Below are 20000 nucleotides of genomic sequence, written 5' to 3' on the forward strand. Positions count from 1 at the left end.
CAAGCCTTATTCCAAAGGCGAGGAACACGTAGGAAACATTACACACTACTTGCTCTTAGCATAAAATATTACAACTCACTCAAGGGGCATGAAACGACTGGGAGCTTATACAGAAATTACCATTCCGTTGCTTGAATTAACTAGAGGGGATATTTACTAGCCTCACAAGGGAAGTAATCACAGCATTGAACCAATATTGGGGAGTGAGAAGCTGAACAAAGAAGGGGGGAAAGTCGCCTTGGAAGAATGAAAGTGGAATACAGACAAGAGGAAAAACGATTCACATCTCACATTACCTTGGTTCTAGCTTAAAATCCTGAACATATATATATATATATATATATATATATATATATATATATATATATATATATATACCTTTCATTAATTATTACCTCACAACAGCCAGACACCTGATCCTTCATCACAGGTACTAGACGACTGAATACTCTAAAGACAACAGTGATTCCTTAAACAACTTACCAGTATTGCAGAAAATCAGACTAAGTTCATCAAAACAGGTGTGAGGTAATCTTGTAAGTAATTGAATTAATTAAAGGGCATCACTCCATCAACAACTTTAAAATTCTAAGTATTTCTCTAATTTCAGAAGTCTAAGTACTTCCCTGGTTCTAAGTCTTCGAGTAAATTGAAGGAAAACAGCCTAATTACCACTCTATATTTCTACCAAAACTAATCATAATTATACAAATACTGGTGAAAAGAAAAGTAAAAATTTTAAATACAAAAATTTATTATTAAACTCAGAATTATAAGTGAAATTCACAATCTCAGGGAAAATTACTGTTGCTTAAAAATAAAGTAAAGTTTAATTAATTCTTGAATTAATTACGTAAAATTAAATCAAAATTAATTTATCACAAAATTCAAGAAAATTAATTCAATCAAAATTCAAAAGTGTTAGGCAATATTTGAAATTTGGAAAATAATTCAAAAGTACTAAACAACAATAAAACTTTAAAAGAATCCTAAGTAAATGCAAATTAATTCACAAGTGTAGAATTCAATTAAATATGCACCGATTAAGTAATGAAAATAACTAAGTTAATTAAATTGTGAATGCAAATGAAAACACAGAAAAATGTGGAAAATACCAAAATTGTAAAAAGTACCAATCACACAAAATATAAAATAAAAACACACACTTCAATAAGAAAAAATGAATAAATGCACACACAAAAAATCACTTCAAATGAAACAAACACAAAAGCATAAAAATTTGCAATGTGTAAAGATTGGAATCGTTTCACTCAAACCATTGTAACTATTTGTTATTAGTTGCAACTAATAAAAAATATAACACACTTTACCTTGGTATACCAATTTCTTTCTTTCTACTGAAGCTTGTTCAAAAAATTCACCAATTCACAATATTTCACAAAAATAGGCGCCGTTACACACTTATACAATGTTTGTTCAGATTCCACAAAAAGCACTAAATAATACTAAATAACTCTAAGAAATATCAAATCTGAAATTCACGAGTGACCATTCAGTAAGTATTAGATATTCAATCGAAGCAAAAGTCCAATATCAGAAGCGGTGACAGAAATCCAAAGCACAACGGAGATCTCTAATCAAACGTGTTGACAGGTTTTGAAAAACAACTCTAGCATTGAATGGACAAAGATAATCTCTCTCTCTCTCTCGCTTTACATTCTACGTTATATACTTTTACATTATGTTATGCGAAATCTGAACACACATTTTAAGACATCCTAACTCTAAGCCAGCTAAGGAATCTGAAAAATGTTGCAAAATGCTATATATAACATTTTATACAGTCAAAGAGGGGATATATGTGTTTTGAAAGTAGCAATATAGTAATATAGTAATACATATATATATATATATATCTATATATATATATATATATATATATATATATATATATGATATATATCGGATATATATATATATATATATATATATATATATATATAAAATGTCATAAAGATTATTTTTTTATTTTATTTTAAGCTAATATATGAGAATAATTTGTTCATTAAACTATATGTCAATAATATATATGGATTATTTATTCATTAATGTACGATATCAATATTTAAAAATATATTTATCTTTACTTCTGTAAATAATTATAACATAGTTTTAATGCCTTGGTTGTTTGTATTCAAAGACACCTGGGTGCCATGGTAATTGCTTTATAGTGAAGAAACATATTTTGAAGGAAAGGGAAATGCATCTTTTTCAAGTAGGTCTGCAGCAAGGAGGTATTCCCACACGTGTTTTTGGTGTGTCTCCTCTCATGATTGTCAAACTCCAGCACATGGTCTTTTCTAGCGACAAAACGCTTTGGACATAACAGAACATTTTGTCCAGAGTCCTCTGAAAAGTTCTTGGGATGGAAGCATTCGCTGATTACCTCCACCTTTTCAGCCCCGCCCCGAGATTGACGTATATATACAGGACTTTGAGGAAGTAAAAAAAAGGGAGAGAAGAGAAGAAGGAAGAGATGAAGAGTAAGAGAGAGGGTAGAGGACTCACACGTGAGTGGGAACGGAAACAAGAAAGTAAAGTTCGTAGTCGGAGAGAGAGAGAAAAAGATCCTGATGATGAGGAAACCTTTTCAGAGAAGAAACGTCTGCAAGTATTTTCAAGTAGGAACCCACTCTTCGAGTTTCAAGACTGAGTCATTCCTTCCAGCAGTGCAAAGATAAGAAGCCCATATGGAGGTTTTATTGTCCCCTCGAGAAGCCATCGTATCGAGCACCAATCTCAACAGCTCAAACTGGCCAGCAAGTATTTCATTACTGCACTGTTTGTAAATCCCATGCCTGGACTGTGAACAATCTTACATCGGATTTACAGGAAAATTACTTCACCCAAGATTAATACAGCACAAACGGTCAGTTAGGTATCGACAACAGAACTCACCTATTTTCAACCATATAAATTAACATAACCATAGTATAAACTGGAATTTGTCATGTATAATTTATAGTAGCAACTGCTGGTACAAGAGTCAAATGATAGAATCGGCCTTGATAAAAGAGAGGCAGGTAATGAATATCTCAAAAGGAGCATGGGACTCAGATGTCATCGACCAGGATTTCATTCAATCGATGCTTAAGAAGATTAAAGGAAGATTATCAGTGGGAGTGACCTAAATTGGCTTACCTGTGGATGGACCTCTTGGTATAAATACCACCTTTTCTGTAACTTTTCTCATTCATCTGCCTGAAGAGGGAGACAACAGTCTCTGAAATATAGTATTTCTCTCTATATACTTTGGTGTTTTTATGGGCTCCCTTTATATATATATATATATATATATATATATATATATATATATATATATATATATATATATATATATATATATATATATATATATATATAGATATATATATATATATATATATATATATATATATATATTATAAAGAACTGAAAGGTTGCTATCTGGTCATAGCGCTCCTGAAAAATCTGTAACTTTCATTTTCCGGTCAGGTCCTCGTTGGACGAGTCAGTTACATGTTCGACTACCGATCTCATGGTCCGGGTTTGATTCCCCACTCTGCTAATAAGGAGTCAGAGGAATTTATTTCTGGTCATAGAAATTCATTTCTCAATGAGGTTCAAATCCCACAATAAGTTGAGGGTCCCGTTGCTAAGTAACCAGTTGGTTTCTATAGCCACGTAATAATATTTAATCCTTCGGGGTAGCCATAGGAGAGCTGTTAATCAGCTCAGTGGTCTGGTTAAACTAAGATATACTTAACGTCAATCTCCGGTCATGGAACTGAAATCACATTTCTTTATGGAAAACAGTACGTTCATCAAAACCGGCACTTCGTGTACAAATTGAATACCAAATGCCAGTTATAGAACAATAAAACATTCATTTTCATCTTGGAGGTTATTCTAACCAACCTTCTATGAAATTATTTATTTGATGTTTATTTCCATCAAACGGCACGACTCCCACACCTTACAAACTGAGCGTAGAGGGTTGGGATTGTAGAAGAAAAGGAAGTGAGCCTAGAAAGTGGTAAGGTTAGCGATTTGGAGGTATTAGGCAACTGAGTTTAAAGGCCCAAGAAAAAGGGCCCACTCTACAAGTGTAGGACTGGCAGAATAAAAGGTGTCGGGAATAAGCATGAGAGAGAGTTGCGAGAATAAGATAAAAATTTTTGAACGATGAATTTTAAGCAATTTAATTAAACAGATGAAATATACATTATGATCCGAAGTCATGAAATCATATTTCAATAACTGTTAACACAATATACAGTATACATTAAATGCTCAAATAATATTCCTTGATAAAATATCAAAACCGATAAATGAAACTTGAAAATGCCGCCAATTATATACTATATATATATATATATATATATATATATATATATATATATATATATATATATATATATATATATATATATTATATAATTGCGGCATTTTCGAGTTTCATTTATCGGTTTTGATATTTTATCAAGGAATAATATTTGAGCATTTAATGTATACTGTATATTGTGTTAACAGTAATTGAAATATGATTTCATGTCTTCGGATTATAATGTATATTTCATCTGTATAATTAAATTGCTTAAAATTCATCGTTCAAAAATTTTTTGAACGATATATATATATATATATATATATATATATATATATTATATATATATATATATATATATATATATATATATTACTTGCTATCATTCCCTTTGGTTGAATAATGTCCATTAGCCTAAACTAGATTTTTTTGCGATATTTATAAAGTTGTGTAGTTTGCTCTTCTTTTTTTATTGTTGTGGTTTGGAAGTTTTAAAATAAGACATAGTTGTCTAGATATTCCATCTCTCTCTGTTTTTTTTTCCTCATGTCTGTGACGCTTACAATTCTCTCTCTCTCTCTCTCTCTCTCTCTCTCTCTCTCTCTGAGCTATTAACATCCTACCTGCCCTTCCTACGTGAGGAAAAGAAACTACAGCGGGTTATTTCCAAAGTGCTTCCCATAATGTTCAATAAAGGAAATGCAGGGACGCAGTGATCTAATTTGAGGTCCTGTTCGCAGACGTCCAAGCGGTACTTCTTATCGCTAAATTATCGTCTGGCGCGGAAGGACGCTAAACTATCGCGCAGTGCGGAACGACATTCCTCACAGCCAGATTATAATGCAAAGTCGATGAGTTTCAAATGATACGCTCTCTCTCTCTCTCTCTCTCTCTCTCTCTCTCTCTCTCTCTCTCTCTCTCTCTATCTTCAACTATCTTTTAAGGGCGAATGAGATTTCGTGGAAATCTCGCAAGAATTCCAAAAACCAAGTTGACACTGAAGAAATCTAAATGAGGGTTGTCGCGGGTACGATTTCTCAGAGTGAGAGAGAGAGAGAGAGAGAGGAGAGAGAGAGAGAGAGAGAGAGAGAGCACTCTAATTTCTATTATTTAGAACCATGCTCCTACAAACTTATCCTTATCTAAAGGCTCCAGTTCAGGAATAGTTACTGGTTTAGGATAAATCCAGAGAAACGGATGTAAAATAGATAATTAGAGAAAGCATCAAAACCTTTCAGAAGAGTAAGAAAACATGATCGCAAGCTATCTAATGCCAGTGACTAGTTTACTGATTATGAGATTTACAACAAAGACAATCATCCAAACCTATCTCTGTTTTTAAATATCTTTTTCACATAAGACCTTCCTTAAAGTATCAAGAAACTGAAAATTTAATGCTTTCTCTATCATAAAATAAATGCAATAAGTAAAGATGTTTATACTTTGTTCTTATAGATATCCCATAAGGGTATCTACATCCACATGTCATTTTGAAATTTACATCATGCGGCGTATTCATTCTCCCTGTCAGCTAGTCAGTGCCTTGCGCTGCTCAGTGAGCAAGAAGCCCTTGCAGAAAGAAGAATGAGCAGATTTGTGCCTGACGCTAATGAAAAGCCACTCTTGAGCTTTCTGGATCAGAGGGTGAAAAGGGTTAGCATATTTTTATATTTCCAGTCGCCATAAAAAATTCAAATTTCAATTTCTTTCAAACACTGATTATGGCTGTTGCTTCAAGACTGACTGAGGAACAGATGCGGAGTCTGGCACTTTAGAAACATAATATGAATCCTGGACTGACAGTAGCGGAGTGATTTCAGAATGACTGCTTGCCTGATTCAAGAAGGGTTTCTGATTTGGGACTGACTGGTTGCAAATAATTGACTGGCCGGGGATTTACTGTAAGACTTATTTTAGAATGATTACTTCACAACTTAGCAGATATGCTTGACTTTTTTAATGAAAACTTGCTGAAAGTTAAACTTCTTTAGAATTATGCACCACAGTTATTCACGCCTGACTGTTCGATTCACTAGGAATGATTAAATAACCAAATTTGGAGTGATTACTTTAAATATCAGGCATTTTCTCATGAATGGATAAATCTGGATGCAAAATGGATACTTCATGAGTAAGGAGTTATTACAACGTAGGGATCGTAATAACGAATATCTATGTTGTAACTGTAAACATGTTGTAAATGTGACGTTTTCGAAATCTAGTAAAGTGATGGCAATTCATGAAAATAAGTGACACATGGATGCCCAAAAAAGGAGCAAAAAGATTGATGTACCGATTAGCACTAAAGGAACTAACAGTAAATAAAACAAGTATCTGGCGCAAATAAAGGTAATTCTGCAAAATATCCAAGGATCCATATCAAACAGAGCTAACGGCAAACATGAAAAGGTACTTTACAACGTCAAAAGATCTCGGATGCGTTAATACTGGCACCTAAATATGCTAATTGTACCCAGAAAAAAAAGAAGAAAAAAAACTGTTTGACAGTGGACACTTGAAGTATCAGCTTTCATTGGATTACAAAACATACTGGCTGCTCGAGAAGCAAGAGTCTGTGGGGGCACAATGATGCCTTATCAACGACGACTCACAAAGACAGCATAGGAACTTGTGATGGGACTTTCACTATCAGTTCATATTCTCTCCCATTCCTTAGCGGATCTCTTCATAATTTTTCACATAAAATTATTCCTCTCCATCCAGTATTATTCTTACGTTTTTTATTCATAAGTGTTTCTTTCTTTTATCAATTACAATTCTACGAGTACTCAGCACAATTTGTGAAAATTTAACCACATTTCATCGAATGATTTTGTTTAGAGAAGAATGACGTGAATGCCAGGATATCAAACATCCTATAGTGTCAATAACCATGGGGGCAAGGAGGTGGGAATCAGGATGTGAGCGTGAGAGTTGACTACTCGATATTTCACTTATCAATGATCCTTGGGGAACGAAGACGAGCAATTTGACACTCGTCCCCTAAAGTGGAACACTGAAGCTTGGGGTTCAATTATTCGATAGCAGTCAACATCTAGGCTAGGGGTATGTGAGGGTTACTGAATGACGCCACATTCGGAGGACCCTGGAGTTCAATTATTCTTAGTAATGCAATGAGGAACATGTTCCTTTTTCTAAGCAGTGGCCAAAACTCATTGTTACGTTGTTATTAAAAAGATTACTTCCGGAAGCTTGACCTTCCCCTCATTTATTTATTTATTTATTTATTTATTTATTTATTTATTTATTTTTTGTCTTCGTCAGGAATGGGACAGAGTAAAGCATTAGCTTATCTGTACCTACGCGTAAAACAAAATGGCTACAAGGTCGAAATCTGAGGCCTGTGTCAAAAAGTAGATGAAAGGATAATTCAGCCTTCAAATACTTCTAGAAGGTCAGCCCTTCACATAATTACTTTAAATACACGTAATCCATACACATTTGTAGCAAGTCATTTATACGAATCTCTTTACGAGCATTTTTATAAATAAATATACTATCATCTGGGGTACCCTTTACATATCTTCGTATGCTACTCATTGTACCCTTAACATCTCTTTTACAACGGGCATGGATCACAAACAGTTCTTTCCAACAGCTTTAATTCCTCCTTGACCCTCGTCAATGCCAGGACGAATCGACTCGACAGTACCTTCAAACGAAAACAGTTCTGCCTCTAATAACAACAACCTTCTGTTCTATCATTTGGCAAAAGCCGTTACTGTCTTTCATTTCATCTGATGAATTTGCTCCACTTCACTTGCTCAGCCTTTTATTTGTCAGTCACCAGTAAAATTATGCAATACGACCCTCAAAAATACCCTCTTTAACTTCCACTTGGAGTCATTTATATTGGTTACAAAGGGTGCACATAAATCTCGGCTCATATTTTCATTTTAATGAAGCTATTTGGGACAGACTGATAACTTCGTAAATGTGGATCATCAAATCCGTTATTAACTTTAGAGTACTCCACGTCATTTTTTGTTTCAACCTGGCGACAACGCTACAAATATGAAAAATACTAAACGTTCACCTCAGTGTCACTTTGCTAAATACATTCGTAATCAAATTCCTATTTTCTTTCTGCGAAGAAAAAACACAGCTCTTACCCAATGAAAATATAATGCCTTCTTAGTCTAATGAGAAAAACTAGAATAAGTCATGCAAAAAATCTAGAATCACCTATCCAGTTCGAGGAACATGATTACAGGAGGACCCAGGATACCTGTGAAGTAGTCTGTGATAAGGTAAAGCAAAGAGAAGATGTCTACTTATAGAAGCTATAAACGCTATCAGGTCCAATATGAAAGCCACCTCTTTTGGTCCATCCCATTGATAAGATAAAATGTATCGTGAAGAGAACAAAACTAAATGTTCTGAGAATTCCACAGGTAACACGAAATGCATTATGGGAGGGAGTTGAAGAGTAACCTCTCACAGCCATTAGCGTCTCTAGCACGAAATTGAGAGGTCAATGACGTCAAGAGGAATCAAGAAATCGAATGAATATAAGTGTGAGAGCGAGAGTGTCTTGTATGCCGCTAAGCAAAACATGTTAGGAAGAGACTCTTAAATTTTAATATCGTTTCCATCTTTCTGTTCCTTAAAATCTCTCATTTACTGCCAATATATATATATATATATATATATATATATATATATATATATATATATATATAGAGAGAGAGAGAGAGAGAGAGAGAGAGAGAGCAAACCTCAACCAAGGCTTGTACCATTGAATGCATGAGTTTATTACACATGACCGATAAACGAACAATGCGAAAAGGATATACAAATTATATAATAATGTCCCCAGTACTAAAACTTTTATCCCGTCACAAATCTAAATCATTTTTATTGGATACTACAGCTTTTAACGCAATTAAACAAAATCAACTCTTAGCAGACGTCTACCAAAGGTTAATGGTTAGAAGTCCTAGTGAATATGTCTACTATCTCCCAAACCTATCTGAGACCATATGTTGGCCATGAATGTCAAACAGTTTGCAACACTTATCCTATGGGTCATCATACTGTACATCTGGCTAATTCCGCTCTAGACAGCTGTCTGTTTATGTGTCGACACCATCCGTCTGTGCCTAATCACAAGTAATCTCATCTTACAGAAATTGTGGTAGTGAGTGCAGAAACACACAAAATATCTTATTTCTCCTGGATAAGGTTCATATTACCTGCTTTTTCACGTACTCTAACAACTCTGAAGTTTGAGTCCACCCCTATAAACGCCACATGGAAATGATGAATTTTAATATTTAAACACTTTTATCAAAGATTCGCCTTCATTGCCTTCTGCTCTTACCTCTGAGCCTATTGGCCCACTTTGTCCTGCTCAAGAAGCAAATCTATCATCAACCTAGAAAACAGCCTTCAATGTCCATTTTTCCTAATGTGGTCGAAACATGTTCGAGCTGTGGTAGAATTCACTCTCCATTAAAGAAAAAAATCCATTTGTTAGGCCCTCTTAACCATACTTATCAGTCACCACTTGTACACAGGAATGTAAGTTTAGGATGATTTTAGTACCGTGATAAAAATATTCGTCCAGCAAAACAACCGATCGAATGACACATAAACTTATCAACTAGTAAACCAACACCTACTTCACCCTATCAGCCAATCCATTTGACGTGCACCTTAACTTATCAGCGAATAAAAAGGATCCACGCGTAACATGTAAACCATAACCACCTACTTGATCACAGCATTCAATGTTCGGTTCAGAATTTTCACTAACCAGTCACACTTCACCCTCAAAAGCATTTACTATGAAAAAAGACAAACATGACCTTAACGAAAACACAGACAAAAATTCCGGTTTCTTTCAATATTTTACAGCCATAAATACACATAATCCTGATAACTGAATCGAAAAATGAGAATGACTGAGCATCGTCGCTATCTCTTCATGTTCTTCTACCGAATGATAGCATATCTATTCAGATCAAACAGGTAAAAATTGTGGCTACTGTAATCTCAGTTTAAGAATATGAGCTCTTTTAAAAGTAAGCTATGACTTTGAAGTATCAATACAAATATAATGAAATGAAGCAGACTGCAAAAATAATGACAATTTTCGATTTCTCAAACCCAAATCTACTGGGCAACAACTATAACAAATGATGGTAACATCTTTCAAGTTTATTTACAGGAAATTCTTCCTGTAATTCCATGTGGTCAAGCACAACGTACTCAAACGTAGAATAGAAACAAATATCCTTCACGGAGATTAAAATAAAAAATTAATAATAAATACAAAGTAATAAGGCATCAAATGCATCTGACAATGTACGTACGAACTTTTAGATGTTTTAGGAACCATAATCCATTTCAACAAGAATGACTGCGAAATTTTAATTTTTTTGTTTGAAGTTCGAGGACTTTCCACACTGGAAAAACCTCGTCTCGCCGAGAAGGCATTCAAGGTGCTACATGAGGTATAATATGAATGGCAAATGAGAGTAAACACCCCACCCCCAACCCTTTGGACCATGTCCACCCCTCATCCCGTCCGACAATACTCTTTCGAATACCCAGGGCTCTGAAGATCGGCGACTCATGACTTACGAGCGCCTATTTTGGCCATCAGAAGAGTATCATGGCGGGAACTGGAAGAGGAAGAGAATAGCAGATGCAAATACAGACTCATTTGACCTTTTCTTTCACTGAATGCCTTGTTGGGGGGTGGGAGGGGTAATGTGGGGTCGAGGCGGGTCTCGGAGAGCTCTGCAGGGGAGTGAGGGGGGAAGAAATAGGGGCCCAGGAGATGGGCCCTCTCTCCATATATTACGGCTCATCTCTCCAAGAAGATCATAGACGTCAAGACGCCACAATGGCAACAGTGCGAATTCTTTTCCGACTCAAAGGAGGGATCGCGATCGTTTACTGCGACTTTGCTGCCCTGGCCGCCCGTAACGTCATGGCGGGTCCAAAGCACTAGGCGATTCGATCGCAACCCGAGAGATGAAACTTGGGGCCAATCGTCACTCGTCTGCTTTTACTCTTTCTCTTGTTGGTACTTAAGTTGGCGGCGGATCACCGGTCTCAGGGTTTAGTTCCTTTCGAATATACTCGCGCGTTTTTCCTTGCAGGTCACACACTAAAAAAATTTTGATAAAGGAAAGAGTAAGCAATAACATAAAACACTGTTATTTTACACTGAACACCAACATCTCGGTCACGGTTTCAGTATTTGTATAAAGAGCAAAATTGTAAACTTTTAACGGTCTGGAGAATAAGGCAATGAAACGGGAATTTTATGGAACTGATGTTTGATTTAACCTAGTCGGGTGCCCAAAGGCGTTCCCCTTTTGTCTTAGAGTTTCTGGGACATGAAAAATAAGGACATCAATGAAGTAACCATTCTGCACCTCATGATGATTAGGAAATATAAGGTACAAATAGATCATTACTAATCTTCATGAATACCTCTTGCAGTTTCAATTCAATGAGAGAGAGAGAGAGAGAGAGAGAGAGAGAGAGGAGAGAGAGAGGAGAGACTAAAAAGTCTTTACAATCGGGACCACCACTCCACTCCATCTTTGCCATATACGCCGCAGACGGATGAGCTTGCAGATATAATTCCGATGTATAAGGTCCGTCCACAGGTTATAATCAAACCACATAAATTACACACTTCCTCGGCCTTTCCTAAATGCTCACATCCACGAAAGGGGAATTATGAGAGGGAGAAAGGACGACGGAAGACGAGGGTTGGGTGAAGAAGAGGGAGGCTGGAGGTTGAACTTCCATTAAAAGAGAAGCTGATCACCATTCTCGCGATGCAACCAGGACCCTGGATGTGTGAAGACCACATCTTAAAGCCTCCAAAGGGATTCTATGATACCGAACGTCTTTCTCTTCAACAGGGTGGTGTTTGAACGGGGATGGTACTCACACATCCACTGTCCCAGGTTCAGTTGTAATAACCAGGTTGCATTCGTTGTTTTCGTGCTGAATTCATTAGGACTATTCTCTGCGTTTGTTAACGTCGTCTCTAAGAAGGTTATTTTAATATCGCCTCGCATTCCCACAAATTCGGTAAGTACGGGAAACGGGGTCTTCTTGCTCCATGTACCAGTCTCCTCAATATCATTGATACTGTTAACAGTTCTAATAGTAGAAACAAACAGTCATTTCTCGAATAAATTGTAAGATTATTTACATAAGTTTTTAAAAAACAAATAATACACAAAAAGTGGGCAAATGATTAGAATGTGTCATTCATAACTATATTATAAAATCAACCAGCGACATCAATTTCAATTGGAATATTTGTGAAAATATTCATCACATTGAATTATAAAGCGTACCCTCTTTTTAGCATGATTCTTTGTTACACAAATTGGTTTTCATGAGAATGTGAAGTTTTGAGCATCATCTCCCGTTAGATCAAAACCCCTTTTGTTAAAGAACTGAAGCAACGAGTACAATAGATGCTAATACATAATTCAGCACGGAAGGCATCTGACATAAAAAAACATCGCAATTGACAGTCGTTATTCATGAAAGCGAAAGTCAAAATATTCATAAGCTTACTTACTGCAATATTCATTACACTTTTAGGCCTTCCCAAATGCGCAAGCTTTAGGGTTAAAGGCTGTGAGGTCATTCGGCACAAGAAATAACAGTAAATCATGGAATAGTTTCCAATAACGTAAATCTCGACAGCATTATTCTCTGAATGAAGAACTTTATCGTAGCACTCTGCAAATATTTGTTCAAACACTTCCAGAGTTTTCATGAACTGCAAACCATGTAGTTTCCGCACTGTATGGCGGACTCAAGAAACAGAAGGCTATTATAAAATTGAATTATTACCTTAAAGATGCTAAATACAATGGGAGAAATATTATCAATAGATGAGGCAAACATTAGTACTACATTGTACAAGACAGGTTATGTAACTGTCCAAAGGAAATTGCTCGTGTTGTGCTTTCCAGTTGAATGAATACTCCACTTAACAGCACGCAAGTAAACATGCGCCGAGGTTTCTTCGGTGTAATCGTGTTGTCTGTACAAGCGTATAATGCTATCTAAAACTCTCAGCCAGGGCTTGGTGGTGGCCTGTGTTGTTGGCAATTATAGTGGTGCCCAAAACGCACCGGATCATGGCTAAATTTAACCCTTAAATAAAAATAAAAAACTACTGAGGCTAGAGGGTTGCAACTTGGTATGTTTGATGAGCGGAGGCTGGAGGATCACCATACCAATTTGCAGTCCTCGAGCCTTTGTAGTTTATAAGACCTGAGGGCGAACAGAAAAAGTGCAGACGGACAGACATCTCTATAGTTTTCTTTTACAGAAAAATAAAGGTATTGAAAGTTTAAAACGATAAATTGAAAAACTCTTATATAGGTTCCAAAGAAAGCTGCTGGTTTTAATTGCTATATTTACACTTCTATCAAAAACTCAGAGCAAAATAATCACAGTAGGAACAATAGAATTCTGCGCAGCTCTGAAACATCGTAATTGTAAAATCTGTAGTACCTGGGCAACGTGAGAATCAAGGAGGTGTTATTCCTGCTTCTTTGGGGCTACCTATTTTAAGAGACGGTATTTGGGGTAGCATAACAGTTCTCGGGTAAGGGTATTTAAACCTATTTCGAATTTTTCCATAAAATGATAAGTTATTACCGTTTATCCATTAATATTATAATATATAGTAAATAAAATCATACGGGTCCCACTCCGCAGGGTCAAAGTCAGTTCACAGAAGAATTAGAATAGGAGTATTGTCCTAAAATGTGCCAAATTTTTCATAAATCTGCGGAGTAGACATAAAGATACTAACTACGTGAGGCGTCAAAGGGCCTCAGCGAAACTGAGCCATTCATCCTTTACATGTGCTTTGTCTTCCATAAATCTCCTGCCTTTCTTTTCATTCTTATTCCAAGCAGCTCTGCATATTCCTACTTTTCTTTAGTCTATGATTATCTACCTTTGTAGGTACTCTGATTCGTCTAATATCGCAACTATGCTAAATTTCTGGGGTTTAGAAACACAGCGATTTGTTTATAATCATACATTAAATACGTGGAAAATCTATTTCTGAACGAATAACAGGACCACATTCCATTAAACGTTCTTTCATTACCATAAGATCACCTTCCATTTTTTCACCTTTGTTAACAAAGCAAATCTACCCCTTTTCTAAAATGAAATGTTCACACGCACGGAAAAGTAGGAGGATCTCACCAATCAGACTTTCGTCTGATTGGGCAATCTCTGAACATCTATTCTGAACTGTTCACAAAACTACCCCACCTATCAATGCTATGTATGTACAGCACCTTTAGATGATCATTTCTGTAACTAATTCAGCAGGACACAGTCACTAGGCCACGTTTAATACTAACGACTCTACGTCCGAGAAAAAAGTGTACCTACTGCCATTATTTTCATTTTTTCTAAATCGATACAATGACTTTCCATTTCTTTGCTATCTTCTTCTCCGAATTTTATTACAACAGTGCATTCCACCCGGGGAAATTTATTTCAATACATGTAATCGAATATTCCATTGTTTCGTAAGATTACGTTTGATATGATAATAATAATAATAATAATAATAATAATAATAATAATAATAATAATAATAACAAACTTCCCGAAACTATATTCACGCTGTCATGTCATGCAGCATCCGACCAAGGTAACAAAACATCAGATAGATTTTTCCGAGTGATATGTCTGAACAAATTCCTAATTATGGGACTAATCAAAATACCGTTAGCGTTAGATGAAACAAAGAGGAGACGTCTTATAGGAAGAGTGAATATCTCAAGATACTAGACCTAGGATATATTCATTTAAAGTAATATAAAATATTTCATTTTGCTTTATAATTTTTGTAATGATGTACGGTGATCAAACCAAAAATATTGAAATAATAAACATGAGAAAAATTTTTCTTTATTTTTTGTGATGGTGTGAGAGGGAGGTGTAAGCAAAAGCGTAGGTCAGGTTACAACTAATTTATTCATCCAGAATTCATAGGCGTCATAAACCCTTGCAGGCCGCAATGTAATCCCAACCTTTAACAGGTACGGAAAAAGGGGTTAAAGATGGGCTTCTGAGGCAAATACAAGAGTAAGATATATGAATATAAAATGCATATACATATAACTAAATAAATGTAATTCTGATACATATTCTGGTACAATATCAAGAAGGTGATTATAACGATGTTGGATATATTCGCTGGAACACCGTCTTGAGATTTTTGTTCCTTCTTGCCTCGTGTTTGCCCATGTATCTCGTATGCAGTGCTTTCTCCGAGGTTTGTAGTGGTTCATTGGTGGGTAGCCTGTGTATTGAACACGTGCGTTTACAGTGCTCCACTCTCCCCACCCGAACCAAGGAGAAAGCCTATATCTGTTGTCTGGTGTTTGGCAAGTAGGCTGGTTTCGGTGAGTCGGTCTAGACCACTTTTTTCATTTCAACCATCATCTGGAACGTTTTAGGTCGTCATTAAGGAATCACGTGTGTGGGCCGGAGTATGCTTGGGAGAGGGGTGGTTTGAGTGCATCGATCTGGATGACCCTGTGTTTTACATTCATTAAATCTTTGGGGATGAACACTTTCCTGTCTTGTTGGTGTGTCATTTTTGCTGGAAATAATTTCCCTGCCACTCTTCTTGTTTCTGATGGCATTACTAGCATTTTTTTCTGGGAAGATGTCTGCTGGTAATGTTAATGCTTGGCCGTAAAGGCTCCAGCTAGGGATGCGTGTAAAGTTTTGTGTGGTGCTGTTCTTAATCCCAGCAGGAACCATGGCAGTTCTTTCCTCCAACTGGCTCCCTGACATCTGGCAGTTAGAGAGCCTTTTAAGGATATATGCAGCCTCTCAATTATTGTTTGCTTTAGGGTTGTAGGCAGTGGTGTGCATATTCTTAGTTCCCAAACTGTTGGAGATGGTGTTCTACAGGACAGAGGTAAAGTTGGCACCTCTGTTGCTGGTGATGACCTGGGGAAAACTCTGCCTGCTATTGCAGTCCCTAAGGGCCTTAACACAGCTTTCTGCTGTCTGTTGCAAGACCAGGATTGCTTCTGGCCATCTTGTGTTCCTATCAGTTATCCTAAATAGATACTTGTACCTGTCTGATGGGGTAAGGGTCCAACTATGTCGACGTGAAGGTGGGCAAGGCAATGGGATGTAGTTTTGTACTCTGCTACCCCGCTTTGATTTTTGAAGTTTGGCACAGGCTACATTGTCTTGCCCACATCTTGACGTCTTTTCTCATGCCCCACCAGACAATATCGCTCTGCTATCATTTCCGGTGGTGGGTCAGTCTGATGGATGGGACAGGTTATGGACAAGACTAAACACTTTCTTTCTTAAACCCTCTGGGAAGTAAGGGCGTTGACATCCGGTACTCATCTTGCAGGCGATGGTCGCCATTCCCTTGTTAATTGACAAGTCACTCCATTGTATGGCAGGATTTAACCGCTGCATTCGTTGCAGTCCTTCATCCTCCTTCTCACCTCTGACATCTTGGGATATGGGATCATAATTTGGATGGTGTTTGTGCAGTTTAAGGATAGGGCATCCACTACGGTGTTTGATGAGCCCTTCAGGTACTTTATTATGCAGGAGTATTCCACTATTGTCGACAGGAGTCGTTCTTGACACACTGACCACACATCTGCTGCTTTGTGAAGGCGTGGATGAGGGTTTGGCAGTCCATCTGCATCACAAAGTTGTCCATTGAGCATGTGGTGGAAGTATCGGACTGCTTTGTAGACTGTTAGGAGTTCTCTGTAGAATGTTGAATATTTCTGCTCTGCTGTCAATAACTTTTTGCTGTAGAAAGCTAATGGCCAGCCACCATAAATGGTATCCTGCTCGAGTACAGTGCCCACTGCCATGTTGCTTACACCAGTTGTCAATGTGAAGGATCTGTTGGGAAAATTAAATACTAATACTGTTGTATTTGTTATGGCTTGTTTTGCAAACCTAAATGCATTGTCTTGTTCATTTGCCCAAGTTAATTGTTTTTTATTTCCTTTCAAACATTGATGTACAGGATTCTTGATTCTACCTATATTTGGGATAAACGGTGGTGGTAATTCATGAGAACTGAGAATTCCTGTACTGATTTCACTGTTGCAGGGTTTAAGAATTCTGTTGTTGCTTTTATCTTTTCATGTAGTAGTTTTATGCCATCTTGGCTCACTTTGTGTCCAAAAAAATCAATTTTTTTCTTTCCCCACTCACACTTATCTTCGCATTATAGCCCCTTTTCTGTAAACCTTTTCAACAATTCTCTCGCATTTGATATGCTGCTTTAGGTTCGAGCAGAATATTACTATATTGTCAATGTATACTTCATGAAATGGAAGGTCCCAAAATATTTCATCCATAAATCTTTGGAATGTTGCTCCTGAGTTGAGAAGACCGAAGAAGCTGTAATTGAATGTATATGTGCCATAGCGGGTAATGATTGCCATCTTTTCAATATCTTTCACTACCAGTACTTGAAAATACCCTTTCAGTAAATTGATCTTCATGGGTATTCTTGCTGCACTCACGTTGTTTGTTATATCTGCTCTCTTGGGTAGCGGGTATCTGTCCGGCTTTGTCTTGACATTCAAGCATCCGTATTCTCCACAGGGGTACCATGTTTCATCTTCTTTGGGCTCAATATGCAATGGTGATATACATTGGCTTAATGCTTTCTGGCATATTCTGGTTTCTTCCATTTCTTTGAAGACTTTCTTTGCATATGAAAGTTTTTCTGGTGCCAGCTGTCTGAGCTTTGAGTGTATCAGGGAACCCTCTGCCTGGATGTGGTGCTAAATTTTGTGCTTCTCTGATTTGGTGAGGTTGTGCTTGAGGTCGTCTTTGAACAAGTCCTCATATTCCTGCAGCAGCTCTCTCAGTTCTATCGGGGGTACCCCTAGTGCAATGGGGGCATATCTTCTGCTTCTTCTCATTTCCTGTTAAGGTTGTACATTTGCTGGGCTGTTGAGCAGATGAATTCTTTGTGGATCTCGTGACTAGTTCTTTTCTTGCTTCATTGACTAGAAGGTTGTGTGTCATTAGGAAATCAGCTCCGAACAACGCCATTACCACATCTGCCATCATAAAGGATCAGCATTGTCTGTCAAATTTGAATTTCATCTTCCGCCTCCTGTACATGCTTAATGGAGCTCCACTGGTGGTCAAGACCTGCAGGTTGGAGTGAGGGGTGGGGTTCATCCGCTCCGCCGGTTTGCTGGAATGAAAGTCACACAGGTTCTGGTATCGACCAAGAATTCCATTTCAGACCTCTCATCTCTAAAGAAGAATCATGTCCCTATCCGTCTGTTGTACCTTGAAGAAAGACAGAGGCAACCTGCCTGGCGCCTGCTACCATTAGTATATGTGGCCTTTGTGTGTTTTTGAAAATATGCAGCCTTTATTGCACTTCCTTTCCTTCACCCTGACTCTCCAATGGAAGAAGCAGACACTTTCTTGTCTTCTTTTTAGTTGCTTTCCCTTGAAAAAGCGTTTCTTGTACATGGGTGCTACTGATTTTTCCTCACTGCTACTTCCTTCGTTGTCAGATGACTGCTCTATCTGATGTGCTACTGATGCTGGCTGTGGGGTCTGCTGCTTTATGTGCCATGTGGATCTTGTCAACCATGACTAAGAACTCTTCTATGGGCATGGTGGAGGCTTTAGGCATCCCGGCTACTGTCTGGCAGGTAGGGTGATGAGTTGTCGTAGCTGCTTATATACATATATGCGACAGTTTCTCGTCACCTATTATTGCCCCCATGTGGTTCAGGAACTCCACTCTCAGGGATGGTGGCAGGCAGGATGACTTCAGCTGGTCCTTCAGGGTGTCGAAGGTTACTTTGGTGTCTAATTCCTTGAGCCATATCACTATTTGTTCAAATATGTCATCTAGCAGTAATTTGAGGATTGCATCTTCTTCCCGCATCACCTAGGTGATCCTCTTCGTGTGGAAAATTGTTTCCACCCTTAAAAAAGATGCTTCTGGGTGGTGGGGAGTGAAGGGCGGCAATCAGACAAAGGCATCTGCAAGTCTCTCGCTGATGGTTTGGAGTTCGTTGGCGTGGTTGGTCTCTGCATCAGCCTCCCTGGGTCTCTCCAGGGTCACCAGTATGGGAGTGAGGTGCAAGCGAAAGCGTCGATCAGGTTACAACTAATTAATTCATCCAAGATTCTTACAAGTCATAAACTCTTGCGGGCCACAATGTAGTACCAACATTTGTCAGGTAGAGAAAAAGGGATCGAAGATGGGACTCAGTGTTTCATCACAGAGGTAGACATACAATTATACAAGAGCAAAACATATGAATATAAAATGCCTGTACATAAGGTAATTAATTAATAAATGGCATTCTGATACATATATTGGTACAGTATCAGGAAGGTGATTATCATATACATATATATATATATATATATATATATATATATATATATATATATATATATATATATATATATATATATGTATATATATATATATACATATATATATATATATATATATATATATATATATAATATATATATATATATATATATATATATATATATATATATATATATATATAATATATATATATATATATATATATATATATTTATATATATATATATATATAATATATAT

Source organism: Macrobrachium nipponense, chromosome 5 (genome assembly GCF_015104395.2).
Source record: "Macrobrachium nipponense isolate FS-2020 chromosome 5, ASM1510439v2, whole genome shotgun sequence".
NCBI classification, from domain to species: domain Eukaryota; kingdom Metazoa; phylum Arthropoda; class Malacostraca; order Decapoda; family Palaemonidae; genus Macrobrachium; species Macrobrachium nipponense.